The sequence below is a fragment of the Mus caroli genome, chromosome 15 (genome assembly GCF_900094665.2).
Source record: "Mus caroli chromosome 15, CAROLI_EIJ_v1.1, whole genome shotgun sequence".
Lineage (NCBI taxonomy): Eukaryota > Metazoa > Chordata > Mammalia > Rodentia > Muridae > Mus > Mus caroli.
Window position 1 is genome coordinate 1,297,702 of NC_034584.1, and position 27,580 is coordinate 1,325,281.

At 40.8% G+C, this 27,580-nt stretch overlaps 1 long non-coding RNA gene and 1 other non-coding gene across 2 annotated transcripts in view; one reads left to right on the top strand and one right to left on the bottom strand.

Annotated features, from left to right (window-relative positions):
- LOC110310602 overlaps positions 1 to 27,580 on the bottom strand; it is a 274,028-nt gene that overhangs the window by 58,002 nt on the left and 188,446 nt on the right. The window lies entirely within an intron of this gene.
- LOC115029475 lies at positions 17,696 to 17,823 on the top strand. The gene has a single exon (XR_003835050.1). It is a non-coding gene; the product is annotated as a small nucleolar RNA SNORA17 (small nucleolar RNA).

The following is a 27,580-nucleotide window of genomic DNA, read 5'->3' on the forward strand; positions in this document are numbered from 1 at the left end:
CAATAGAAACGGAGAAATAAGCAGAATGGAACCAAATAAAGTCACGTGTTGAGAGATAATATTCTAAACTATGAGAAAGTACCAGCAGCCTGGGAAGAGAGAAGAGAGAAGAGAGAAGAGAGAAGAGAGAAGAGAGAAGAGAGAAGAGAGAAGAGAGAAGAAGAGAGAAGAGAGAAGAGAGAAGAGAGAAAAGAGAGAAGAGAGAAAAGAGAGAAGAGAAGAGAAGAGAAGAGAAGAGAAGAGAAGAGAAGAGAAGAGAAGAGAAGAGAAGAGAAGAGAAGAGAGAGAGGAGAAGAGAGGGAAGATGGGAGGGAGGGAGGAAATAATGGCTGATGTACCTATACATTGAATTGAAATAGATTCGACTGAGCAGACTGGTTACTGCTTGTTGATGATACCACTGACGTCAGTTAGTGTCTATTGCAGCCAGCTAATTCTGAAAATCAATTTGAAATGCAGCAGATGTTTCTGCTCTGAATTAGATCATGGAGTAACAGTGAAATGTACGCCTGACTGTAAGGCAGATGACCAAGCACTTCTGGATTATGTTAAGGAGACCGTGAGGGGTTTTTGTTTTTTGTTTTGTTTTGTTTTGTTTTGTTTTGTTTTGTTTTTAAACTGGGTGATTTTTCTTGAAGCATTTGTAAAGGAGGAAGAAAGGGAAACTTTTCATTTGTTCATTTGAAAATAACTACAAGAAAGCAGAGCATAGAACACAGGGTAAGGAAATCTTTCACACACAAACACACACACACAAAATGAGAATTGTCAACTCCGGAACAGGAAAGACAAACCCAATATTATACCTTCATGAAAAGTGAAGGGACGATCTGACAAGGGCAGAGTTCATCCAAGCCCTGGGCCTCCGAAAGACAGTATCTATGAGTTTTGTAGACACAGTTTATGAAGAGATAAACTGAGCATATTTTGATGAAGAGTTTACTGAGAATATCTCTTGCATCAGCCCATAGGGGTCCCTTGCCAGAAGATTTATTTATAAGCATACAGCATTAGATGCTAACTGACACCCACAGCAGATTTCCCCGTATATATGGGCATATCTTTACATCCTTTCATTTAGTTAATGTTACACTTTTTAAAATTTATTTTCTCCCTTTATTGGAAGTAGCTTCTTTCCTCATATAATATATTCTGCTTAGTTTCCCCTACCTCTATTCCTCTTCCCTCCCCACTCCTCTCCCATCTAGATCCACTCCCTTGCTGCATTCTAATGAGAGCATTAAAATAGAAGAGGCTTCTAAGAGATAACAATGAAACATAAAATAAAGTATAATAATATAAAAGAAGAGCCATCATATCGAAGTTGAACAAGGCAACCAAACAGAAGGAAAAGAACTCAAGAGAAGTCATAAGAATCAGAGACCACGTCACTCAAACACTCCAGAGTCCCATAAATCACTAAGCTGAAAGCCATAATATATCCGCACAGGACTTGATACTGCCCTGTGCAGACCCTGTACTTGCTGCTTCAGTCTTGTGAATTCATGCTGCTCTATTTACAATAGCCAGAAATTGGAAACAACCTAGATATCCCTTAACAGAAAAACAGAGAAAATGTGGTACATTGCACAATTCTGTTAGAAACTTAGCTGTTAGAAAAGGTGACAGCATGAAATTCCAGGCAAATAGATGAAACTAGAAAAAAGAATCATTGTGAATGAGGTAACCTTGATCCAGAGAGGTAGATATCATATATATTTACTTATGTGTGGATATTAGCCATTACATAAAGGATAACTCAGCTAAAATCCACAGACCAAGAAAGGTTAGGTATAGGGGAAGGGGCTAGGACAGTAGTTCTCAATTGGTGCATCAAGACCCGTTCAGCACACCTCTATCTCAAAAATATTTACATTAAGATTCATAACAGTAGCAAAATGATAGTTATGAATTAGCAACAGAAATATTTTTATGGTTAGGGGTCACCAGAATATGAAGAGCTATATTAAAAGGTGGCAGCCTCAAGAAGATTGAGAACCACTGGGCTAGAAGATCACATAGGTCTCCGTGGAAGGTAGAAATAAAATAGATGTTATGGGTACATTGGGGTGGAGGGGACTGGAATAGGAGGATCAGGGAGACGTGCAGGGAAGGGGGCTGTGATTGACAGACACAGCCAAACTGTAGATGGAGCTTGGGAACTCTGATGGAAGAATAGGAGGAAGGATTGTGGGACCCGAAGGGGACAGGAACTTCACAGGAAGACCAACAGAGTCAACTAACCTGTATCCTTGGAGCCCTCAGAATCACCCAAGCAAAGAAAGTATAGACTGGATCTAGGCCTCCCTGTACATGTATAGCAGATATGTCACATATCGTCATGTGGGTCCTGAACAATTGGAGCAGGGGCTACCCCAAAACGGTTGCTTGTATGTGGGCTGGGTTCTACTAGCTGGCTGCCTTCTCTGGCATTATTAGGAAAGGACGGACAGCATCACAGGACACCTGCTCAAGAAGTCTCAGGAATGGCAGCAAGGTTGGAAAATGGCTTCAATAGTCTCTTGGACAACCCTGACCACCAACTAAAAAGAAATTCTCACACCTGTTTTGTTTTGTTTTTTGTTTTTTGCTTGCTTGTTTGTTTGTTTGTTTGTTTTTGCTGGGTTTTTTTTTTGTCTTTGACTCTTGGTAATAACACTGTCATCCAGATGGAACTTTTCATTTAAACTATGCATGCATATTAACAGACGTGCACATATTATAGGTGTTTTTAGGTAGATAGTTACTAGTGAAGTTCCTTGGAACTTTTTCAGATATCCTGATAGTTACATTACTCTCCCTTTTATACCTTCTTCATTTACATTTCAAATGTTATCCCTAAAGTTCCCTATACCCTCCCCCCACCCTGCTTCCCTACCCACCCACTCCCAATTCTTGGCCCTGGCATTCCCCTGTACTAGGGCATATAAAATTTGCAAGACCAAGGGGCCTTTCTTCCCAATGATGGCCAACTAGGCCATCTTCTGCTACATATGCATCTAGAGACATGAGCTCTGGAGGTACTGATTAGTTCATATTGCTGTTCTACCTATAGGGTTGCAGACCCCTTCAGCTCCTTGGGTACTTTCTCTAGCTCCTACATTGGGGGCCCTGTGTTCCATCCAACAGTTGAATGTGAGCATCCACTTCTGTGTTTGCCAGGCACTGGCATAGCCTCACAAGAGACAGATATATCAGGGTCCTTTCAGCAAAATCTTGCTGGCATATGCAATAATGTCTGCGTTTTATGGATGATTACGGGATGGATCCCCAGGTGGGGCAGTCTCTGGATGATCCATCCTTTCATCTCAGCTCCAAACTTTACCTCTGTAACTCCTTCCATGGGTATTTTGTTCCTAACTCTAAGAAGGGGAAAAGTATCCACACTTTGGTTTTCTTTCTCCTTGAGTTTCATGTGTTTGCAAATTGTATCTTGGGTATTCTAAGTTTCTGGGCTAATATCTACTTATCAGTGAGTGCTTACCATGTGAGTTCTTTGAGACTGGGTTACCTCACTTAGGATGATACCCTCCAGATCCATCCATTTGCCTAGGAATTTCATAAACTCATTGTTTTTAATAGCTGAGTAGGAGTCCATTGTATAAATGTATCACATTTTCTGTATCTGTTCCTCTGGTGTGGGGCATCTAGATTCTTTTCAGCTTCTGACTATTATAAATAAGGCTGCTATGAACATAGTAGAGCATGTGTTCTTATTACCAGTTGGAACATCTTCTGGATATATGCCCAGGAGAGGTATTGCTGGATCCTCCAGGAGTACTATGTTCAATTTTCTGGTGAAGCACCAAACTAATTTCCAGAGTGGTTGTACCAGGTTGCAATCCCACCAACAGTGGAGGAGTGTCCCTCTTTCTCCACATCCTTGCCAGCATGGGCTGTCACCTGAATTTTTGATCTTAGCCATTCTGACTGGTGTGAAGTGGAATCTCAAGGTTCTTTTGATTTGCATTTCCCTGATGATTAAGTATGTTGAACATTTTTTCAGGTGCTTCTCAGCCATTGGATATTCCTCAGTTGAGAGTTCTTTGTTTAGTTCTGTGACACATATTTTAATGGGGTTATTTGGTTTTCTGGATTCTATCTTTTTGTGTTCTTTATATATATTGGATATTAGACCCATATCTGATTTAGGATTGGTAAAGATAGTTTCCCAATCTGTTGGTGGCCTTTTTGTCACATGGACTCTTTTGCATTACAGAAGCTTTGCAATTTTATGAAGTCCCTTTTGTCAATTCTCGATCTTACAGCACAAGCCATTGCTGTTCTGTTCAGGGATTTTCCCACTGTGCCCATATCTTTGAGGCTTTTGCCCATTTTCTCCTCTATAAATTTCACTGTCTCTGATTTTATGCAGAGTTCCTTAATCCACTTAGACTTGAGTGTTGTACAAGGAGATAAGAATGGATCAATTGACATTCTTCTATGTGATAACCGCCAGTTGTGCCAGCACCATTTGTTGAAAATTCAGTCCTTTTTCCAATGGATGTCTTTAGCTCCCTTGACAAAGATAAAGTGACCATAGGTGTGTGGGTTCATTTCTGGGTCTTCAATTCTATTCCATTGGTCTACCTGTCTGTCACTCTACCAGTACCATGCAGTTTTTTTTATCACAATTGCTCTATAGTAGAGATTTAGGTCAGGCGTGGTGATTCCACCAGAGATTCTTTTATCATTGAGAAGAGTTTTTGCTATCCTAGGTTTTTTTGTTATTCCAGATGAATTTGCGAATTGCCTTTTTTAATTCGTTGAAGAATTGAGTTGGAATTTTGATGGGGATTGCATTGAATCTGTAGATTGCTTTTGGCAAGGTAGCCATTTTTACTATATTGATTCTGCCAATCCATGACCATGGAAGATCTTTCCATCTTCTGAGATCTTTGATTTCTTTCTTCAGAGACTTGAAATTCTCATCATACAGCTATTTCACTTCCTTAGAGTCACAGCAAGGTATTTTATTTTATTTTGACTATTATGAAGGGTGTTGTTTCCCTAATTTCTTTCTCAGCCTGTTTATCCTTTGTGTAGAGAAAGGCCATTGATTTGTTTCAGTTAATTTTAAATCCAGCTATTTCACTAAAGCTGTTTATCAGATTTAGGAGTTCTCTGGTGGAATTTTTAGGGTCACTTATATATATTATCATATCATCTGCAAATAGTGATATTTTGACTTCTTCCTTTCCAATTTGTATTCCCTTGACCTCCTTTTGTTGTCTAATTGCTCTGGCTAGGACTCCAAGTACCAATTGAATAGGTAGAAACAAAGTTGGCATCTTTGTCTAGTCCCTGATTTTAGTGGGATTGCTTCAAGTTTCTCTCCATTTACTTTGATGTTGGCTACCAGTTTGCTGTAGATTACTTTTATTTTATGTTTAGTTATGGGCCTTGAATTCCTGATCTTTCCAAGATTCTTAATATGAATGGGTGTTGGATTTTGTCCAATGCTTTTTCAGCATATAAGGAGATGATCATGTAGTTTTTGTCTTTGAGTTTGTTTATATAGTGGATTACATTGATGGATTTCCATATATTAAACCACCCCAGCATTCCTGGAATGAAGCCTACTTCATCATGATGGATGATTCTTTTGATTTCTTCTTGGATTTTCTTAGCAAGAATTTTATTGAGTATTTTTGCACCGATATTCATAAGGGACATTGGTCTGAAGTTCTCTAACATTGTTGGGTCTTTATGTGGTTTGGGTACTAGAGTAATTGTGGCTTTGTAGAATGAATTAGGTAGAGTAACGTCTGTTTCTATTTTGTGGAATCCTTTGAAAAGAGTTGGAATTTGGTCTTCTTTAAAGGTCTGATAGAACTCTACTCTAAACCCATCTGGTCCTGGGTTTTTTTTTTTTTTTTTTTTTTTTTTTTTTTTGGTTAATGACTGCTTCTATTTCTTTAGGGGATATAGGACTGTTTAGATCATTAACCTGATCCTGATTTAACTTTGGTACCTGGTATCTGTCTAGAAATTTGTCCATTTCATCCAGGTTTTCCAGTTTTGTTGAGTATAGCCTTTTGTAGAAGGATCTGATGGTGTTTTGGATTTCCTCAGGATCTCTTGTTATGTCTCCCTTTTCATTTCTGATTTTGTTAATTAGGATGCTGTCCCTGTGCCCTCTAGTTAGTCTGGCTAAGGGTTTATCTATCTTGTTGATTTTCTTAAAGAACCAGCTACTGACTTGATTGATTCTTTGAATAGATTTTCTTGTTTCCACTTGGTTGATTTCAGCCCTGAGTTTCATTATTTCCTACTGTCTACTCCTCTTGGGTGAATTTGCTTCCTTTTGTTCTAGAGCTTTTAGGTGTGCTGTCAAGCTGCTCTCTCTATTTTGTTTTGGAGGCACTCAGAGCTATGAGTTTTCCTCTTAGGACCGCTTTCATTGCATTTCATAAATTTGGGTATGTTGTGGCTTCATTTTCATTAAACTCTAAAAAGTCTTAAATTTCATTCTTTTTTCCTTCCTTGACCAAGGAATCATTGAGCAGAGTGTTGTTCAGCTTCCATGTGAATGTTGGCTTTGTATTATTTGTGTTGGTATTGAAGATCAGCCTTAGTTCGTGGTGGTATGATAGGATGCATGCGATAATTTCAATATTTTTGTATCTTTTGAGTCTTGTTTTGTGACCAAGTATATGGTCAGTTTTGGAGAAGGTACCATGAGGTGCTGAGAAGAAGGTATATCCTTTTGTTTTAGGATAAAATGTTCTGTAGATATCTGTTAAATCCATTTCTTTCATAACTTCTATTCGTTTCAATATGTCTCTTTTTAGTTTCTGTTTCCAGGATCTGTCCATTGATGAAAGTGGGGTGTTGAAGTCTCCCCTATTTTTGTGTGAGGTGCAATGTGTGCTGTGAGCTTTACTAAAGTTTCTTTAATGAATGTGGCTGCCCTTGCATTTGGAGCATAGATATTCAGAATTGAGGGTTCATCTTGGAAGATATTATTTTTGATGTGTATGAAGTGCCCCTCCTCGTCTTTTATGATAACTTTGGGTTGAAAGTCAATTTTATTTAATATTAGAATGGCTACTCCAGCTTGTTTCTTCAGACTGTTTGCTTGGAAAATTGTTTTCCAGCCTTTTACTCTGAGTTAGTGTCTGTCTTTTTCCCTGAGGTGAGTTTCCTGTAAGCAGCAAAATGTTGGGTCCTGTTTGTGTAGCCAGTTATTAGTCTATGTCTTTTTATTGGGGAATTGAGTCCATTGATATTAATAGATATTAAGGAAAAGTAATTGTTGCTTCCTGTTATTTTTGATTTTAGAATTGGGATTCTGTTCTTGTGACTGTCTTCTTTTAGGTTTGTTGAAGGATTACTTTCTTGCTTTTTCTAGCGTGTAGTTTCTGTCCTTGTATTGGTGCTTTCCAGTTAGTGTCCTTTGAAGGGCTGGATTTGTAGAAAGACATTGTGTGAATTTGATTTTGTCATGGAATTCTATAGTTTCTCCATCTATGGTAATTGAGAGTTTAGCTGGGTATAGTAGCCTGGACTGGCATTTGTGTTCTCTTAGTGTCTGTAGAACATCTGTCCTGGATCTTCTGGCTTTCATAGTCTCTGGTGAGCAGTCTGGCATAATTTTAATAGGTCTGCCTTTATATGTTGCTTGACCTTTTTCCCTTACTGCTTTTAATATTCTATCTTTATTTAGTGCATTTGTTGTTCTGATCATTATGTGTCGGGAGGAATTTCTTTTCTGGTCCAGGCTATTTGGAGTTCTGTAGGCTTCTTGTATGTTCATGGTTATCTCTTTCTTTAGGTTGGAGAAGTTTTCTTCTATAATTTTGTTGAAGAAATTTACTGGCCCTTTAAGTTGAAAAATCTTCATTCTCATCTGTTGGGAACAAAAAGGGGGTGGGGCATGGAGGCCCGGGGAGAATTGGGGGAGGAAAAATATGCCATGTCATGCCAGAGTTCCTGTGCTCTGGGCAGGTGGATGAGGGGAGACTGCTGGGAGATTTCCACAAGGCCCCAGGTGGAGATGTAAGCCTCTGACCCACATGGCGGGGGGTGGATAAGGGGCAGACTCCGACTGGGGACTCTGAGGACACACCCTGTAGCCCCAGGTTATATGAGAGAGGGAATAGGGGAAGAAGTTCCCAACAGTAACAGAGGGTGCAGCGGTTCTTGATATAGCAGAGACTCTCTATGGTTTAAGAGCTTTATTATAGAAATGCAGGGGAAAGAGAGGAGAGAGAGAGAGAGAGAGAGAGAGAGAGAGAGAGAGAGAGAGAGAGAAGAGAGAGGAGGGGAGGGGAGGGGAGGGGAGGGGACAAAGAGAAAGGGAAGAGGAGAGAGAAGTGAGAGAAGTGAGAGGTGAAAAAACAAAGGAGTAAGAAAGAAAGGGGGGCGAACAGCCCTTTTTATGGTCTTCACTGTTGCTAGGTAACTGGGGAGGAGTTTAGCCTGAATGTCAGAAGCTTGGAACATTGTCCAGGTGACTACTGACCTGCTTCTCTTGTGGGGTCTGTGGGAGGTGGTAACTTAGGCAAGTTCCATGAGCATGAGGGAATGCCTACCATGTCATGTAGGTGACATGGGTCTCAGCTCGACTGGAGACCATCGTGTAATTCCCCACACTCATCTATACCTATTAATCTTAGATTTGGTCTTCTCATTGTGTCCTGGATTTCCTGGATATTTTGAGTTAGGATAGTTTTGCATTTTGCATTTTCTTGATAGTTGTGCCCTTTCTTTCTATGGAGTCTTCTGCACCTGAGATTCTCTCTTCCATCTCTTGTATTCTGTTGCTGACTCTTGCATCTATGGTTCCTGATTTCTTTCCTAGATTTCTATCTCCAGAGTTGTCTGCCTTTGTGATTTCTTTATTGTTTCTACTTCCATTTTTAGATCCTAGATGGTTTGTTCAATTCCATCACCTGTTTGTAGTGTTTTCCTGTAACTCTCTAAGGGATTTTTGTGTTTCCTTTTTAAGGGCTTCTAGCTGTTTACCTGTGTTTTCCTGTATTTCCTTCTTAAAGTCCTCCATCATCATCATCATGAGAAGTGACTTTAGATCCATGTCTTGATTTTCTGGTATGATGGTATATCCAGGACTTACTATGGTGGGAGAGTTTGGTTCTGATGATGCCAAGTAACCTCGGTTTCTGTTGCTTTTGTTTTTACACTTGTCTCCTGCGATCTGATTATCTCAAGTGCTTGCTGCCCTCAATATATCTGATTAGAGCCTGTCCTTCCTATAATCCCAGTTGATTCAGGATTCCTCAGAGTCCAGCTTTCTCTGTGATCCTTTGATTGTGGGCTCCTGTGGACCTGAGATTCTGGGTGTGTCAGAGTTCTTGGCAGTCCAGCTTCCTCTGAAACCATGAAATACTGGTGTGACCCAGCTCCTGTTATCCTGGGATCCTGTTATCCTACGATCCTGGGTGTGTTACAGTGCCTGTAAGTGGTATCTCCTTTGAGGACCTTGGAGCTGTCTGTTCTGTTTGAAAACAAGGTAAACCAGTACTGATCAAAAGGAACCCAAGCCTCTGGTCAGGAAGGACTCCGTGGTGTCCTTGTTCCTGCTGTCACAGGCCCATCACAATTGGATTTTAACTGATGTTTTGTTCCACTCACCAGTGATCCTAAGATCACGTGGAGAGTCCTATGGGGACTGTGGGTGTGTCTGCTGATTCTGCCCCCAAGGTGACCCTGTCCTGGTGCTGGTGCCCACCGGAAGGGACTTGTGCCCCTGGTCAGGCCGTTTTTCTGCTTTCTTACTGCTGTCTCAGGTCCCGAGCAATTGGATTGGACCCGATGTTGTGTTCTGATCACCAGTGATCCTAAGATCACGTGGAGAGTCCTCTAGGGACTGTAGGGGTGTCCACTCACTCCAGACCCTAGGTGACCCAGTTTTAAGTCTATTGCATGTATTGACGGATGTGTGCTGAACCATCTCTACATTTCAAGAATAAAGCCAACATAATTATGGTGTAAGTTTGTTTTTATGTATGTCAGCATTCTGTTTGCAGGTATTTTATTGAACATTTTAAAATTTATATTCAACAATAATGTTGGCCTGTAGCTGTCTTTTTGTGGGTCTTTACCTCATTTGTGTATTACAGTGATATTGGCTCCATAGAAAGAGTTATGGAGTTCTTCTTCTGTTTCTTTTTGGTTTGTTTGTTTGTTTGTTTGTTTAAGTTTAAGGAAGTCAGAAAATAGTAAAATTCTACTGCAATCCACTTGGCCCTGAACTTTTTTTTCTTGACCCTAAAGTATTCATTACAAAATTTTGAATTACTTTTGTCTTTTTTCCACTGAATGGTTTTAGCTTCCTTGTCAAAGATCAAGTGACCATAGGTATGTGGGTTCATTTCTGGGTCTTCAATTCTATTCCATTGGTCTACCTGTCTGTCATTGCACCAGTACCATGCAGTTTTATCACAATTGTTCTGTAGTACAGCTTTAGGTCCTGTTAGATTAGATTCCCTGTTTGCTTCTGATTCTGTTAATTTAGGTCCTTTCTCTCTCTTTCGTTTAGATGGGTTAGGAGTTTGTAATGCTGTTTATCTTCTTGAAGAGGACATAGTTTTCTGTGAGCAGAACAAAGAAACATTTTGTAAAAAACAAGTGGAGATGGGAAGGAATAAACTTTCAAATTCAAACCCCTCTGTCTTGTATTCACAGATAAGTGCATATATTTCAATAAGACCCTTTGATTGTGCTTTATCATTTCTGAATTTTAAATTGCAAATGATAACATCAGCTTCCAAATGTCACCCATCATGGTGAATTGCCTTTTCACTTTTTTAAGCCATTTGCTCCTCTTGCTTCTAAAATGTCAAATGTGAAGTTTCCTGATAACAAAGCAAGGCACATTGTTTCTTATTCCTTCCCAGAAACCATAATATTTAGTGAACACTCCTTCAGAAACTTGTTTTAATCCATAAATGCTTGTGTTGTTTATTTAGTACGTTGGCTGAGCCTATTGATGCATCTTTTAAGTTCAATTAATTAATCCATTTTCAACCCTGCAATATAAGCACATTACATTTGTTTTACAATTTTATTTTATTTTTTTATTATTTGTTCATGGCAATTTATTTTACCACATCTATGAAGCTAAAGTATCATGTCTTAAAAAGGGCTTCAATTAATGAATCTCTTGTTTTGTCCTCCCCCCTGGTCCCCCTGCAGATACATAGTTGTTTGCTTTGAAATAATGAAGGCAGAGCAATTGAAAATGGAAAAAATATGAAAAAAAAAGAATTTCTGTTTTATGACTTGTTTGCATTAAACTAACCTAGCAAATCCACCTAGTGCCAACACCTCAGACTTATGGAATGTTGAAAGAACTGTTCTAAGACCTGATTTATTATGTCAGCTCTCTTGTTTCATCAAAGCTCAAGTGGAAATCGTTACTGCTGTGACATATGGGAATTAAATCAATTATTGATGAGTTGGATGATTTATTTATAAGTGTATTCATTTGGTCATTTGTTCAACACATATCTATAGAGTATTATGTTCTAAGCACTAAACAGATAAACAAGTCAGTTTTTCACCTTGATAAGTTATCATGTAAATGAGAGACAAAATATGCCAATAACTCAGTAATTAAAGGCTACCTCCTTTCTTTTCAACTCAATTTTGAAAATAATTGCCTGAAAGTTCAAAACTAATATCATTAAGTAACCCAATAACTCTTATATAACAAATTGTAAAATATATCTTTAAGGCACTTCCACTATTTAAATATATGACCAGTTGATTAGTTAGGGTTTTATTGCTGTGAAGAGACACCATGACCAAGGCAACACTTCAATAGGACAAATCGGCAACCTACAGATTGGGAAAAAAATCTTCACTAACCCCACATCCAATAGAGGGAAAATATCTAAAATATATAAAGGACTCAATATGTTAACCACAAAAGAAATCAATCAAAAATGGGGTATAGAACTAAACAGAAAATTCTACAGAGGAATCTTGAATGGTTGAGAAGCACCTAAAGAAGTGTTCAAAGTCCTTAGTGATCAGAGAAATGCAAATCAAAATGACCCTGACTTTCCACCTTACAGAATGGCTAAGATCGAAACCTTAGGTGACAGCACGTGTTGGTGAAGTTGTGAAGAAAGAAGAACACTCTTCCATTGCTGGTGGGATTGCAAACTGGTACAACAACTCTAGAAATCAGTCTAGAGGCTCCTCAGAAAACTAGAAATAGATCTATCTGAAGACCCAGAAGTATCAGTCTTGGGAATATAGCTAAAAGATGTACCACCAGGTCACAGGGGCACATGTTCCACTATGTTTATAGTGGCCTTGTTTGTGATAGCCACAAGCTGGGAACAACCCACATAAGAATGGATAAAAAAAATGTGGTTTATTTACACATGGAATACTACTCAACTATTAAGAATGAGAATACCCTGAGTTTTGCAGACAAATGGATAGAACTAGAAATTATCATCCTGAGATAGGTAACTCAGACCTAAAAGGACATGCATGGTATGTACTCACTAATAAATGGATATTAGTGCCACCCCCCAAAAAAAAGAACAGAATATCAAAGATGCAGTCCACAGAACTCAAAAAGTTCAACAAGCTGAAGAGCCCAAGTGAGGGTGCCACAGTCCCACTTAGGAGGGAAAAGAAAGTAATCATAAGTAGGAAGGAAGGGAGGGTCCTGGGTGGGAAAGTGTACAGGGGAAGACGGAAAGAGGGGAACATGATCAGGTATTGAGTGGGGAAAAAAGGACCCTGAAGGCCAGCAGAAAAAAATGGAAACAAGCAACCTCAGGAGGTAGGAGGAGGGGGGGACCCTCCAAAATGTACCAGAGACACAGGAGATGAGAGACTCTCAGGATTCAAAGGGAGGGACCTTAGATGGACTGCCATATAGTGGGGAGAGGGAACTTGTAGAGCCTACCTCCAGCAGAAAGACAAGGCATCAAGTGAGGGATGGTGTTACAAGCAGCTGAAAGAGTCAGATGCAGATATTTGCACACAACCAATGGACAGAAGCTGCTGACCCCTGTGGTTGAATTAGGTAGGGAAAAGCTAGAAGAAGCTGAGGAGAAGGGTAACCTTGTAGGCAGACCAGCATTCTCAAATAACCTGGACCAATGAGATCACTCAGACTGTGGACCACCAACCAGGCAGCATACACCAGCTGATATGAGGCCCCCACCACAGCTACAGCAGAGGACTGCTGGGTCTGGGTTCCGTCAGAGAAGTTATACTTAACCCTCAAAAGACTGGAGGCCCTAGGGAGTTTAGAGGTTTGGTGGGGTGGAGAGTGGGAGGGTGGGGACATGGGGATGGGAAGGAGGTATGGGATGGGGAATAGTCAGAGGGTAGACCTGGAGGGAGACAAAATCTGGAGTGTAAAAAAAAATTAAATGGGAACAAAACACCCATGGAAGGAGTTACAGAGACAAAGTTTGGAGCTGTGACAAAAGGATGGACCATCTAGAGACTGCCATATCCAGGGATCCATCCCATAAGCAGCTTCCAACCGCTGACACCATTGCATACACTAGCAAGATTTTGCTGAAAGGACCCAGATATAGCTGTCTCTTGTGAGACTATGCTGGGGCCTACCAAACACAGAAGTGGATGCTCACAGTCAGCTATTGGATGGATCACAGGGCTCCCAATGGAGGAGCTAGAGAAAGTACCCAAGGAGCTAAAGGGATCTGCAACCCTATAGGTGGAACATTATGAACTAACTAGTACGTCGGAGCTCTTGACTCTAGCTGCATATGTATCAAAAGATGGCCTAGTCGGCCATCACTGGAAAGAGAGGCCCATTGGACACGCAAACTTTATATGCCCCAGTACAGGGGAATGCCAGGGCCAAAAAAATTGGAATGGGTGGGTAGGGAAGTGGGGGAGAGGGTATGGGGGACTTTTGGGATAGCATTGGAAATGTAATTGAGGAAAATACGTAATAAAAATATTAAAAATTTTTTTAATTAAATGTAATTAAAAAGTAAAAGAAAAAGAAAACATTTTGTTGGGGCTTGTTTGAAGCTTCAGAGGTTTAGTCCATTACCATCATGATGGAGAAACATCGCAGTGTGCAGTCAGACATGATGCTGGAGGAACCGAGAGTTCTACATTTTGATCCAAAGGCAGCTAAAAGGAGATTCTCTTCGGCATTGAGCAGAACCTGACCATAGGAAACCTCAAAATCTACCCTGACAGTGATACACTTTCTCCAACAAGGCCACAGATACTCTAATGATGCCACACCTCCTAACAGTGCCATTGTGGGCCAAGCATTCAAACACATAAGTCTATGGGGGCCAAGCGTTCTCAAACCCCCACAACCAGTAATATGACATAGGTGCAAATGTGGCATCTTTATACAATACAAATACTAGTACTGACTTTTATCTGAGCAATTGTATGTATTGATTTACTTTTCCTTTTCATCTCCCAGAAAAAGACACTGGTATTTTGACCAACTCTGATAGTCTGGGCTTCCTACCTAGAGGAAACATGCCACTGTCAGTCAGTTTACTGATAAACATGTTAACACAAGGTTTGGGAAGTTCTTCACCATATGGATAAAGTAAGGGAATAGGCATAGTCATATTATATCCTTAAAATATGTCTGGGAGAATACATTAGAAACTTGTAATGTCAGATGCTCCTGGGGTTGTGATTAAGGGGCTGAGAACAGTGGATAAAGGGACATTTTAATGCTCTGTCTCTATGAACCTTTTAAACATTTGAAAGACAAATATATTTTTGATTTCAATATGTACATTAAATTTTCCCTTTTAAAGAAAAACCTCCTAGTTTGACTACTTTTGCTGAATTTCAAACATTTTTACAGGTCTAGGTCTCTTCTAGAATATGGATCTCCAACTTCTCAGTCATTTCCCATCCTGTCAAGTAAGTATTCTCTTGCATGCATCCCTTCATTTCACTGGCCCTATTTTTATTAGCATTGCAAGTACCCATAGTCTTCTGTTTGCAACACAGCACATTCCCACTTAGTGCCTTCTTTTCTTAAGCTCAAAGTAGTTGAAAGGCTCTGGAAAGCTGCTTTTGCCAACAAGCTGAGAGAAACAGGAGCCTGCAGGTTGCACATGAATAATGACTTTCCCCCTGAATTCTACTCTGCTTTTCCACATAGATTGAAGATGATATTTCTGAATACTTATTCAGAAATGCAAGTAGATATGAAAATATTGTGAAACTGTTTTCAGTTCTCAACTGCTGTCTCCATATTAACCTATGGTCTTAGTTGAGGTCACAGATATGTGAATATTTTAAATACAGAAATATATACCCCATCTTTGAGGGGAAGGAGGTCACCTTCTTTCACATGTCCCCAAGATTACAATAATAAAAGATGTTTTATTCGTGCTGGGGAAGAACTAAGGACATCTCAAAATTTTGCAATTTATTCCTCATCCTGGAAAATAGTTAGAAACTCAAAAAATAGTCTCTTCCCACTGTAAAAGAAAAAAGATTATCTTTTTATGCATTTGTGTGATTTTTATGGAGAATTCTGTTGTCTTTGTGTCTTTGACTATCGCATCTAAAATGACATTTTAAATGAAATATTAGCCATCAGTATCAGGGAAGAAATACCTTGCCTCAAAGTGATACTCTATTTTTGAATGAGTGCCATATAGTGAATCTAGAATATGGGACAAAAAAGTATTAGAATAATTTTCAAAAAGTAGAAAATATTGCTTTCTTAATGGGATTCACAGAAGTATCATCAATGATCTTACCATTGCTTTCCTTTAGAAAAGCACTTTGAGAAGATTTCCCTAGAATTTAGACCAGTAATCAGACACCAGGGGCAATGGACTCATGCTGCTTATCAGTGCCTGAGCATCTCCCTTCAAACCCTGTCAGAGAATGAGCCAGAAGGCATTTATATATGCTTTTATTTTTGAACCACTATTTTAATTGTATCTTCTGGATTTTATAGGCTGCTTCTCCAAATATTCTACATGTTCCTTGAGATGCACGGGGGTAGATTGAGTCTTATTTAATCTGTAGCATCTGTCTCCCTGTCTGCCATACAGTAAATCTTCAAGAGATGGTTGTTAAGAAACTTGGAAAGCTATGTGGAGGTAATCATAGACAATCTGGTGGATGAAATATCCAGACTTTTATGCATAAAGGACAGTTTCCTTAAAGTGAAACATCTATTGAGCCCAACAAATTATGAAGATATAGATAAATATTGTCTGCTTGCTCTTCAAGCTGAAAATGATCATCTTTCCAGTGCATATAATAGCATCTAGGAAACAGATCATTATTACAGTTTACCAATCATGATCAATAAATAACAGATTTAAACAGTTTGACAGTTTTTTAATGGGAGAAAAGAAAGAACAGGTAAGGGAAAAAAGAAGACAATAAGGTGATGAGCAGAAGTAAAGAACCAATGGATAGATGGTGCGGAAGATGGGGTGGGTCCACAGTTCTAGTGTTCATTTACGCTGTGAAATTCAGAGTAAACTATTACCAAGCAGCTCAGTGAGAGTTTTTCAGTGAGACATTTGAGAAGGAAAGATGCTGTCTTAGTCAGGGCTTCTATTCCTGCACAAACATCATGACCAAGAAGCAAGTTGTGGGGAAAAGGGTTTATTCAGCTTTCATTTCCACGTTGCTGTTCATCACCAAAGGAAGTCAGGACTGGAACTCAAGCAGGTCAGAAAGCAGGAGCTGATGCAGAAGCCATGGAGGGATGTTCCTTACTGGCTTGCTTCCCCTGGCTTGCTCAGCTTGCTTTCTTATAGAACCCAAGACTACCAGCCCAGGGATGGCACCACCCACAAGGGGCCTTTCCCCCTTGATCACTAATTGAGAAAATGCCTTACAGCTGGATCTCAAGGAGGCATTTCCTCAACTGAAGCTCCTTTCTCTGTGATAACTCCAGCTTGTGTAAAGTTGACACAAAACTAGCCAGTACAGATGCCAACTTCCTTCCACTGAGTTCATTGACCAGTGTTAGGCACCTACCTGATTATCTCTTGCATGTCTAGCCTCAGCCTTGTACCACAGTTACAGAACAACAGCCCATGGTGCTCATGCAACCATCCTAAGAACTGACCTATTTCACAAAATACCTGCATGCTTACCTTTATTTTATCCTTATCTCCAAAATTCATATTCTAGAGGCTTGTGTATTTCAACTAAAAACATTCTGCTCCATAGGAGTGTTTTTCTTAATGAGGAAAAAAAGTGTGTCATTTGCAGACTGTTTAGTGGTAATGCCTGTCCATTATTAAAGGCTGCCTTTCACAGATTTTCAGACCTTATATTTTGTCTTTTACATTTATCATTTCATTTCATCTCCCGAAAGTTTCCAGCTTTCATTGTTAGGATCTTACAAATAAGTCGTAGGACAGAATCAACCAAATGCAGCCACAGCACATACATGAGAGCATACTAGTGAGCCTTCTATGCAGTTGATAGCATTATGACTATATCAAGGTGGTTAGGGACAAGGGGGCCTCATAGACTGTTGGAATTCAGAGAAGCCAGAAAAGTTATTTTGTGGCTGATAGAAGGCAGTAAGAGCATAAGTGGAAATGGTATTTCTCTGAGGAGAATGGGAGAGGAAGATGGGGGAAGGGATTTGTGAGGGTGGGACTCTAAGGAGAGGAGGAAGGAGGATTGCAATAAGATGTCAAATAAATATACAAATAAACAAATAAACAGAAAAATGAAAATAAATAGAAATTAATTCCCTGCTCCTAGAGATGTTGCAGATGTGGCTGCTGTGTCGCATGTGTGTCAGTAGGTGACAGAAAGGAGAGAGGCTATGTATAAGTCCAGTGTTCTGACAGCATCTGAATGATTAAGTAGCCTACCATTCTCTGAGAAAAAGGTGAGCCTGAGATGACCAACAGCCCAGTGCCAGGGGCAAGACCTGGATCTTGGTATGGAGATCTTGAAGCATAGTGGCTATGGATTCCAGAAGATTAAGACAGGGAGATCTCTGAGTTCAAGGTCATCTGGGATTAAAGGTGTAGTGGCACACACCTTTAATCTGGGCTACACCGTCTGCTGGAGACTATATAAGGACACTGGAAGAAGGAAGGCTCTCTCTCTCTCCTTTGCCTGCTTGCTGTGTGGGACTGAGCAACTGCTAGATTCTTGGACTTCCATTCACAGCTTCTACTGACCATTGTTGGGAGTTTAACTGCAGACTGTAAATCACCAATAAATTCCTTTACTATATAGAGACTACCCAGAAGTTCTGTGACTCTAGAGAACCCTGACTAGATGACCACCAGTCTGGCTACTCTCAGGCTTAAATGGATTCCCAGGGACCTGGAGCAAACCAGAGACCAAAAGAACCCTGCCTTAGATCACAGGCCAGGGGCTGGGGGAAGTGATCCTGAGACAGATGGGCCTTATGTGGGGCCATGTGGGTGGGCCAGGCAGACAAGGATCAAGCCCCAAACAACCACCAGACGGGTGCCATGGGGCCCAGGCAGGGAGCTAGTCTGAGATGACCAGCATGTACCTAAGATTGCTCCTGTGTGGCTCAGTAATGCCCAAGCAGGATAAAGCACTCCTGAGAGCACTCCTGAGACTACCTCAGACACTCAGACGCCCCAGGCACCACTCAGAGGAGCAAGTAAATGGTGGGAAAATGGAAGAGAGAGAGAGAAAAATAAGGAGGTGGGCACAATGAAGAGAGGCCAAACTATAGACTGTAGACTCAAGGATAGTGAGGAACAGCTTGATGTAAGTAGCCAGTGATGCAGCCTGGAATTACGATGGCATCCTGGCCTGTGGTACCACTGGAGTCTATGTCTGGGTTCATGGTCCTGCAAACAGCAGGAATCTGTAATCACCAAAGGCCATGCAGACATGTTGGTGTCTGAAGGCTGTGCAGAACTGGCTACACCCCTCATTTGTGCATCATGCGAGAGCTGGCCTTGAGGCATGAACACAAGAGAGCTGGTCCTGCCCTACCCAACTGTAGTACTTGGGAGAGTATGCCCTGCTTATCATGGGAGTTACAGGTGAGCAACTCCCTCACCTCCACCATCACCAAGGATATAAACTGGGAGAGCTGGCCCTACCACTCATCTGCCATACACTGTCTCATGGATGAGAGAGATACCCTCCTCTCCCTTACCCTTCACCACCTGCAGCAAGTAGGAGACCTGACTCTGGGATCATAAGAGCAGGAGATCCCGCCTTGCCTATCACCTGCTGCAGCACTTGAAAGAACAGCTCCTGCATCTCTCCTGGGCAGCACAATAGAGCTGGCCCTGGATATAAGGTTGCAGCCCAGAGGGTGTGAGCACGGGAGAGCTGGCCCTACAACTTATCTGCCATCAGTCAGCTCGGGAGAGGGAGAGATGCCCTCGCCCACCCTCGCCCCTTGCCACCTACAACAGGTTGGAGAGCTGGCCCTGGGGTCATGAGACCAGGAACTGTCTCTGACCCTCACCTGCTGCAAGGCTTGGACAGAACAGTAGAGCTGGCTCTGAATATGGGATTTGCAGGTGAGCCAGCCCCAAGGGAGTGAATGCAGGGGAGCTAGCCTTGCCCCTTTTGCTGGGCAGTGGTGAAGAAGAGGGAGAGATGACTTCGCTTCCCTTGACCTTCACTATTTATGACAGGCTAGAGAGCTGGCCCTGGGGTCATGAGAGTAGGAGAATTGGCCATGTCCTAGCTGAAACACTAGGGAGAGTAAGCCCGGCACCTCACCTGTGCAGCAGTGTAGACATGGCCCTGGTTGAGGAGGTTGCCAGGTGAGCCAGCCCTGAGGGAGTAATACTGGGAGAATCAGGGGTCTGACCAGCTCAGATATCTCTATAGACCAGGTTCAAGGCTTTGAAGTAACCCACTCCAACATCTACCCCACCAATGAACTGCTGGAGTGCATGAATATCCAGTCCTACTGATCCAAATATGCAGGACCTCCATGACACAAGGCAAGAACAGAATATCTAAGAGGAGTCCTAGCAAGGTTCCAGTATTGATAGAGTTGCAAAAGCCAGAGGCCTTGTATCATTCCAAAGAGTCATTACAATGAACACTTGCAAACCAAGAAGTGTGCACAGAAGGGAATATTGAGGGACACACTGTGACACACTGTGACAGCTTCCACAAGAGATATTTTTTTCTGTTGAGGGAGAAGTTGTAAGAATGGAGTGTGGGTATGGGGAAGAGAGATGAGTGCAATTGTGGCACACAATGTGAAAAGAATCAATAAAAAGTTTAAAAAATATTATTTTACATTTTCTCAATTTGATACTTAATATATTTAAATTTTTGGTGGATCTCTGCTGTGAAGTGTCTATTAAGTTCTCTGGAGCTGTAACCTTCACTCTGAGACCTGAATTAATGCAATGAACATGCACCAATATTTGATGAGGACAAGACATTGTGCTCTTGCTTCTGATAATACATTTCTACAAAAGCTATACTGAATCTTCTGTAAAATTGCTAGTGAAGACATTGTCCATTTCTTTAGTCCCTGTCTACAACAGGGACTATCAGCTCCTGTCAAGTATTTTTAGAGGTGTAAATTGCTACCCAGAAAAGCACCACGCTTCTCAGCCAACCCTACATCTTATATGATGTAATCACATGATTTAGTTCTAGGCAAAAATAAGACAGACGCACATGTGTGCTGTGTGTGTCACATGAGACTTCTGAAGTTTGCTCAGATAGAAAGGACAAGTAACTTTGCTAGTTTCCTTCTTCTTGCTTAGCGCTTACTATTCAGATGTGATGCCTGTCATTCAGGAGCCACCCTGAACCACAAGGTAGCTCGGACTGGGTCTAGTCTTTGCAAGTCTTAAAGACAGGGAGTAAGACTATAGAATCCTAGGGTTCTAAAAGCACATTAAGTATTTGCCCAAAAGAGTGGGAAACTCCTCAATCAAACCTTCTCTGGTATGAAATAGAGCTATCTCTTTTGATTAAATTATTATTCTATTTGAGGTTTTCCCATTATATTAGGCAGTTCCTGACACTTACATATATGCATCATAATTTAGTTGGACTTTTTATTCTTTTGTTTTTACAGTTTGTAGCATGAGAGAACTTACATGTCTGTAAACTCCACTCCCAGAACAGCACCCTGTATTTTCTGATAGCTTATTTGCATTAAAATAGTCCAGTTACTTAATCTTTGATACCCCTTAAAATGATTTTTTAATATAATCACTGGATTTTATATGATTATTGTTTAGTTTAGACATGAATAATACAGTAGAAATTGGTGGCTTTCATTGCTCACACTTAAATCCTAAAACAACTTTGTCTCCCTTAGCTGAAAGATTTTTCTCTGTGTTCAACAAAAAAATACCTAAAGCCCAAATGAAGATTATAAGTATTTTAAAAAGACAATTTAAACTGTAAATAAATCAATATGGCTGCACTATTGCTTATTTCAAAGATGATGAACTGAGCTAGGAAGTTGAGATATGGTTACATACATAGGTTAGGTTAATTGGTGTCAAATCATGGATTTCCACTGCAATTAACAAGTGGCAGGGGTGGAAGCTAGACCAGTCAGCATGCATCCAAATTCTGTTCCTACATGCATAAAATAATCATCAATAAGGTGTATTTGCAGACCATAGTGATCTACTGCCAGCCACTAATTCCTCTCATCTTCAAATAGTCTTTATTATTTAAATTGTAAAGAACAGATCGACGAATGTATGCTTATACTGGTTCCACAGTGGGGCTTGTAATCTAGACAGATGTTCTAGGTTCTTGACACAGTTGACAATGCATCCCCACACTGTTTCCCCTCCCTGGTTTCTCCCTGCTTCCCTTGAGATGCAGTGGCGATATCTTAGCTGTGCAGAGCCTTGCATCTGGTAGAGGTACACAGGAGAGAAGTGTGTGGTTTTCACTTCATGATATAAATAAATGCAGAAAATAGATTCTGGTCATTCACAACAATTTGGGTATGAAGCTGATCTTTTGAGAGAACGCATAAAGCTGCATTCCCCACAGATAATTCTGCTAATCCTGCTATCAATACGACTATAAAGTTACATTGCTCCACGCAGTCTCTTTGTTAAATGTCACAATTCTCTCAAGCAGAGAATTTGGAAACACAACTCAGTCAAGCAATCTACAGGCATTTTCACACCCAATCTACTGAAATAATCATTTAAAACACAAGCAAGGAAACTGGCTTAGCTTGCCACGGACACAGGTGCAATTGCCAGTACTATTCTGGCTTTCCTCTTTCTGCTCCTTTGCTAGCACCTGCCTAAGGCCATCAATGATCTGTTTCCATGGGCATCTCCAGTGTTGACTACAGGGAGCAGCCAGTACAGAGCCTGGTCAGAAATATGGAGGGTGGACCCAGGAAATGCAGAACTGAGACATTTGTAATCTTGTTCTTTCTGCTCATTCCTGTTCTGCACAAAATGTTTGTATCCATTTTTAACTTATTTTTACCTATTTGTGGGGGTTGGAAGTGAAAGACCCCCGGAGGGCAGACCCTCACTCAAGCCTCGGGACAGCCGCGTACCCAAGAAGACACTGAGACCGAACTCAAGATGTAGAGAGTAAGATTTAATAAAGCAACAACAAGAAAGCACATAAAAAGCACATAAACCAGAGCTCTGGGGCCGAAACTCATACACCGAGCATGGTGTAGAGGAGATTCGACGACGACCCAAATTTTTTACAGGCTTATATAGAAAAAAAACCAAGGGGAGGAGTAGGGTAGGAAGAGTACAAGTTTACGTCACCAAGGGGTCGTGTCCTATATTTTGGCAATGTACCCGATCTATTGGAACATTCTGGGGTAGTACCAGGAGGCCCTTATCTCAAAAATGTTCTTGGAACAGTCCTCAGTTAGGAGGGGTAGGACTAGGTTTGTTCCAGGAGACCCTTATCTAAAAAATGTTCCTGGAACAGTTTTTAATTGGGAGGGGGTCCGACTCTGGGGTGAAGAGTTCAGGAATGTACTCTGGGGTGAGAAGTTCAGGAGTGTTCCGGGAACAATCTCTAGACGGGAGGGGTAGGAGGACTCTGAGTTGAAGAGTTCAGGTGTCCAGTAATTTTCCTCTTTCAGAAGTAGTTAACCAAAAGACAAACTACAGGGGTCTGTCGCCTCTTCACGCCATGGTCTCCAGAGGTCAAAGTGAAGTCATCAGGCTTACCAGTGTCTGTCTCCACTGAGTCATCTCACTAACCAAACATCCATTCCTCATCGAGTTCTCTATTTGAATGTTTATAGCCACTTTCTACCTCCTCTTCCAAGTCACCAGTGTGTATGTTTAATTAGTTATTCCGTCCTACTTTAATGGTCTTGGTTCTGTGAGCTTCTTCCCTCCCATCAAGTGAGTGGGAAACAAACTCACCATGCCACCGACCAACTAAAGCAATGCCAACAGCCACAGAAATGGGTCACGGTCATAAAATGTCAGAAATGGCCCAGTGCGTGGGCACGGGTGGCTGTATCCCATAAGCTTTTATTTTACTGCTGAGCACTTTGGGATGAAACATGACTACAGCGCTCTAGGCTTCCTGTTACATGGTGAGTATAAATATGAGTTTTTGTTATTAATCAAGTATTCTAATTAAGAAACATTAGTCTAATTAGCTCCTAAATTGACTGCCAATTTGTAAAGGATGTAAACACAAAAAAAATAACAAAGAGGAAAAGTATACTGTGTAGAGTTGTTTAAAAAAAAACTATCAAAATACAGCAGTCCGGCCAGACTTTGGGACATATTAGGCTTTTTTGCACTTATGTTCTGAATCTCAATGATTCTGCTAAGGGCAGATGCATAGAAAGACAAATAAAAATTATTATATAGGAAATACAAAAGCCTGTATAGCTACCCAGACTTTAAAGTGTTTTATCAGTATCTTAATATCAGATTTGCTTTTTTTAATGTTGTTACATGGATGTGACAGGCTGATGGAAAGAAAAGGCCTGAGCAGGCAAAAGCCTGGTGTTTGTTTTAAGAAACTTCATCTTATCCATCAATATGTATCACTAAACTATCAGGATGTCCAAGATATTAAGCAGAAAGTAAAAGTTGTGTGGTAACTAGGGAGGGCCAATGTTCAACCCTTCCTGGAAAACAGCCTTGAGTATAAAGTACTTATGAAAACATGGTAAACGAGTAGGCAAAACATAAAACCTGATCTGTGGTGGCCACAAAGTGTTGTATAAGTTAGTGGCAGGAGAGATGTATTCTCATAGGACCTGCGGCTCATAAGTGGGTAAAACATTTCCACACAGGGAAAGCGCAGTGTTCTGAGTCACTCTGTCTTCTCACACATGTACCAGTGCGCACCTCCACTGACAAAGCTAACAGTACTTCCCCTTCCCCGGCAGTGAGGAAGCCATATTTGATCTCTCAGATCTACCATCTAGAACTTGAGATTCAAGTGACAGAATCTTAAAGAAGTATTAGTGTTCACGAAGGGTAACATGGTCCCAGTGTGAGAAATGTGAGCACGGGTGGACCAAGAAAAAACATAGGTGCCAGTATGTTCAAGCAAGGCCTCAGCAAAGACTATAAAAACCTCTAGCATTTACTAGACACCATTAAGAACTAGGTCAAGTCAACTGATCCCTTGAATGTGCTGCCCTGATAAAGGTGGGACTTTGGCCCAGGCTTGCTGTCTTTTGCTAAAATGCTAAAAGAGAACAGCCAGCACTCCATAGCTGGAAAAACCAATCCATCACTGCTGAAAGAGACCAGAGGAGTACTATCTGCCAACCACATGATTTTCATTTATTCAAGGAAGCTTTCTAATATAAATTGGTATTTTGAAAACCATCCCAAGTATTTTTTATGGATATGATTGATATATGGACATCTCCTGATTGGTATTGTAATTACTAATCCTAGATCAAAAAACGTGCTGTTATTAGAAAGTATTAAATTGTCCCTCCTGTTCATCTCTCTTTTCTCAGAGTGACTGTCTTGTCTGTCTGGCCTAGCATTTGTCAAGCACGTCAAGTTCATGGAAGGCTAATGTAGGTCTAGCCAAATCACACATGTCTCAGATTTTCTTCATTGTATTTCTTTGGCAAATATAATGGAAATCACTTCTTGGTTTTGGCAGTTTGATGGAGAATACAGTAAGATAGAAATGAGTAAAGGTGCCCACATGGGAGGGCTTTGCCAGAGCACCTGGGGCAGCCATCTAGGTTCCCGGATTCATTAGAGACTAGTCTGCCCAGGTGAGAGTGTGGACTGCAGAAGCTAACAGCTTCTAGGACAGGCAGAAGGCACACAGCTTCTGGGACAGACCCCATTTCAGGCTCCAGACATCCGGGCACCTTCCCTGCCAGAGGAGCGGTGTCCGTCCTGCCTGGGAGGGCTTTGACAAAGCACCTGGGGGACCCATCTCTGGTCCAGGATATCTCAGAGACTAGATTGTGTAGGTGAGAGTACCAACAACAGAAGCTACACAGCTTCTGGGACAGGCCCTGTTTCAGGCCTTCATCTTCTGCCAGGAGGCAGGTTCAAATGCCAGATATCTGTGCAGCTTACCTGTAAGAGGAGAGCTTGCCTGAAAAGAGTACTCTGACCACTGAAACTCAGGAGAGATCTAGTCTCCTAGGTCTGCTGATAGAGGCTAACAGAATCACAGGAGGAACAAGCTCTAACCAGAAACAACTATAACAACTAACTCCAGAGATTACCAGATGGCTAAAGGCAAATGTAAGAATCTTACTAACAGAAACAAAGACCACTCACCATCATCTCAGCCCAGCCACCCCCACCTCAGCCAGTCCTGGATATCCCAACACACCTGAAAAGCTAGACCAGGATTTAAAAGGATATCTCATGATGATGGTAGAGGACATTAAGAAGGACTTTATAACTCACTTAAAGAAATACAGGAGAACACTGCTAAAGAGGTACAAGTCCTTAAACAGAAACAGGAAAACACAACCAAACAGGTGATGGAATTGAACAAAACCATACAAGACCTAAAAAGGGAAGTGGACACAATAAAGAAAACCCAAAGTGAGGCAACGCTGGAGATTGAAACCCTAGAAAAGAAATCTGGAACCTTAGATGCGAGCATCAGCAAGAGAATACAAGAGATGGCAGAGAGAATCTCAAGTGCAGAAGATTCCATAGAGAACATCGGCACAACAATCAAAGAAAATACAAAACACAAAAGGATCCTAACTGAAAACATCCAGGAAATCCAGGACACAATGAGAAGACCAAACCTACGGATAGTAGGAGTACATGAGAATGAAGATTTTCAACTTAAAGGGCCAGCTAATATCTTCAACAAAATTATTGAAGAAAACTTCCCAAACCTAAAGAAAGAGATGGCCATGAACATACAAGAAACCTACAGAACTCCAAATAGACTGGAACAGAAAAGAAATTCCTCCCGACACATCCAAGAACACATCAAAACAATCATCCATCCTGTCCAAGTAGGTTTCATTCCAGGGATGCAGGGATGGTTTAATATGGAGAAATCCATCAACGTAATCCACTATATAAACAAACTCAAAGACAAAAACCACATGATCATCTCATTAGATGGGGAGAAAGCATTTGACAAAATCCAACACCCATTCATGATAAAAGTCTTGGAAAGATCAGGATTTCTAGGTCCATACCTAAACATGATAAAAGCAATTTACAGCAAACCAGTAGACAACATCAAAGTAAATGGTGTGAAGCTGGAAACAGTCCCACTAAAATAAGGGACTAGACAAGGCTGCCCACTATCTCCATACCTATTCAACATAGTACTTGAAGTCCTAGCTAGAGAAATTTGAAAACAAAAGGAGATCAAGGGATACAAATTGGAAAGGAAGAAGTCAAAGTATCACTTTTTGCAGATGATATGATAGTATATATAAGTGACCCTAAAAATTCCACAAGAGAACTCCTAAACCTGATAAGCAGCTTCAGTGAAGAAGCTGGATATAAAATTAACTCAAACAAGTCAATGGCCTTTCTCTACACAAAGAATAAACAAGCTGAGAAAGAAATTAGGGAAAGAACACCCTTCACAATAGTCACAAATAATATAAAATATCTTGGTGTGACTCTAACTAAGGAAGTGAAAGATCTGTATGATAAGAACTTCAAATCTCTGAAGAAAGAAATTAAAGATCTCAGAAGATGAAAAAATCTCTCATGCTTGTGGATTGGCAGGATAAATAGAGTGAAAATGGCTATCTTGCCAAAAGCAATCTACAGATTCAATGCAATCCCCATCAAAATTCCAACTCAATTCTTCAACAAATTAGAAAGGGCAATCTGCAAATTCATCTGGAACAACAAAAAACCTAGGATAGCAAAAACTCTTCTCAATAATAAAAGACCCTCTGGTGAAATCACCATTCCTGACCTAAAGCTGTATTACAGAACAATTGTGATAAAAACTGCATGATACTGGTATAGTGACAGACAAGTAGACCAAAGGAATAGAATTGAAGACCCAGAAAGGAAACCACACACCTATGGTCACTTGATCTTTGACAAGGGAGCTAAAATCATCCAGTGGAAAAAAGAAAGCATTTTCAACAAATGGTGCTGGCACAACTGGCGATTATCATGTAGAAGAATGCGAATTTGTCCATTCCTATTTCCTTGTACTAAGGTCAAATCTAAGTGGATCAAGGAACTCC